At 51.9% G+C, this 2254-nt stretch overlaps 1 long non-coding RNA gene across 1 annotated transcript; it reads left to right on the forward strand.

Moving 5' to 3' along the window:
- Positions 1–9: 9 nt before the first annotated feature.
- LOC105310891 lies at positions 10–2233 on the forward strand. Its single transcript, XR_002778682.1, has 3 exons — positions 10–169; positions 1159–1239; positions 1354–2233. It is a non-coding gene; the product is annotated as an uncharacterized LOC105310891 (long non-coding RNA).
- The last annotated feature ends 21 nt before the right edge of the window (positions 2234–2254 follow it).

A 2254-nucleotide genomic window follows, 5' to 3' on the forward strand; every position in this document is an offset into this window, starting at 1 on the left:
GTGGGCCTGGCCCACATGCACGTGCCTTTAACCGGGACCCCGTTATCAGCAGACTTGCGGGGCCGCACGCCATATGCTGCAGGCCTCCGGGAGATGGACAGCCTGGTGGGTCAAATCAAAGACAAAGTTGACTGCACAGCCAAGGAAAACACATTCCTCTGGTTTATAGGTAAAGTAGTCAAAACCAGCCAGCCTAACAGAGATCTAATGGATAACCCTGCACGTGGCCCCTGGAGAACAGAGGCTCATCAAGTGATCCTCTTTAATGGGGTGGGGGGCTTGCTTTGAACTTAGGGCCCTACTGGTGTTTGTTGGCTTGAATGCTGAGTACCTGTCCATTGGGGCCTCCAAGGCTGAGGCCCTGGAAAGGTTTGCCCAGAGAGAGCAGGTACCCTGCTGGCCCCTCATGTGCTGGTTAGGGCCATCTGGGTATTGCTCTTAATTGTTAATGAATGACTTCGACGCTGCGAGCCCGTGTAGTCCTCGAGCTGTTCTGAGACTCCCTCTTTACCATCCTCCCAGGCCCAAAGACATCAGTTGCCACCGGTCACCAGGCCACATCTTTTAGCTGAGTGGAGCTGAACTAGTGAGCCATTTAGAGGGCCCACACAGGCATTGTGGCTGGGGGCGGGGGGGCGGGGTGGTATGAGGGGGCAGGTCCCTGTCTGGACAAGGGCAGTGGTTAAAAGCACTGCCTTTGGGGTGCGTAGAGACATGGCTTTGTAGCTATGTGCTGCTGTCGGGAAGGTCAATCTCTCTAAACCTCTGTTTCTTCATCCACAAAATTAAGCTAACAATAGAATCTCATCCAATAGCATGTCGGAGGACCACGAGATGATGGATGTGAAGTACTGGGCACATCTTTGGTGCTCAATAAATAGTAGCAGTGATGGAAGTGCTAACCCCACACTTCCAAGTGGGTAAGGCAGGAGCCTCCAGACGGGGCTAAGCTGGGGGAGGGGAAGCCCATGTCTCTGAGAGCCCAGCAGAGCCTCATCTGAAGGGTGGCTCTTCAAGGGTAGAGTCGCATTTGTTTTCACAAAGTCCCTCTCCTATGCAGTCCCCTGCCGTGCCTGGGATGTGGGGAGAGAGAGAGAGAACTAGTGAACGTGTCCACCAGCCTGTTTACTGTTACATGTTGCTTCTTTTGGTTTCTAGGAGACAACGGCCCATGGGCTCAGAAATGTGAGCTGGCGGGCAGCGTGGGCCCCTTCACTGGATCGTGGCAAGCTCGTCAAGGTAAGAGGCCTGACCGGCATCCCCCTGCCGAAGCTGGGCCCAGGCCGGGACTGGGGATTCTGCCTCTGGGAGGATCATGTCCTATACAGGCCTTAGGACATCATTGTGAAACAGGGACAAGCTGCCCACCAGCCACCAGGTGAGCCATTCAGAGAGGCAGAGAAGAAACTAATTGGGACGGAGAGAGTTTGTGTTCAGCCCGGAGCACCCTTCTCTCTCCTTCCTCCTCGGTCTCTCTCTGGGGACCAGCCACCTCCGGACAAGCCAGTCCACCAACCTTCCAACCACTGTGCTTCCTTCGACTTTCATCCTGCTGCCCTCACTCCTCCTTTCCTACTTTTTTTAAGACGTCATCTCTCCATCCATCCAACCATTAGTTCATTCCATCCATTCAAGAAATATGTACTGCACACCTACTGAAGGGTTCCATATCCATTTTCTCTAAATCTTACAGTCACGAAAGGTAGGTTCATCGTCATTTACAGGCGAAGAGAGAGAGGGGCTCGGAGGGGCTAAGCAACCCGCCCAGGACCACACAGTTTGTGAGGCGCGAGCCAGGCTTGCTGCCAAAGTTAAAGGTGCTGATCACCGTGCTGCGCACCGGCCTTCTCTGCTTAAACACCCTTCAGCTCCCAGCCCAGCGCCCATCTGTTCTGAGAACTTTTCCTCCCAAGGCCTTTCACTTTCTGAGCGAGCAGCCATGTTGGGGACAGTTTGGCATCACGGACCAAAGCTTGAAAAAGGTGCATGCCTGTTGACGCTTCAGTTCCTCCTTTAAGAATTTGTCCTAAAGAAATAACTAGCCGAGTGCACAATGGTGTATGTAAAAGGATGCTCACTGCAGTGTTTTTTGTTTTTTGTTTTTTGTTTTTAGTAGTTTTCTATAAACCGAGGGTCTAACAACAGAGGAGTATTAAAGAGATTATGATACATCCACTTAAAGAAATACTAAGGAACCACCGAAATGCTGGGTAGTATTGACCTGGAAACATTTACATTAAATACTTGTCAGTGA

The sequence above is a fragment of the Pteropus vampyrus genome, unplaced genomic scaffold, assembly GCF_000151845.1.
Source record: "Pteropus vampyrus isolate Shadow unplaced genomic scaffold, Pvam_2.0 Scaffold15160, whole genome shotgun sequence".
NCBI lineage: Eukaryota > Metazoa > Chordata > Mammalia > Chiroptera > Pteropodidae > Pteropus > Pteropus vampyrus.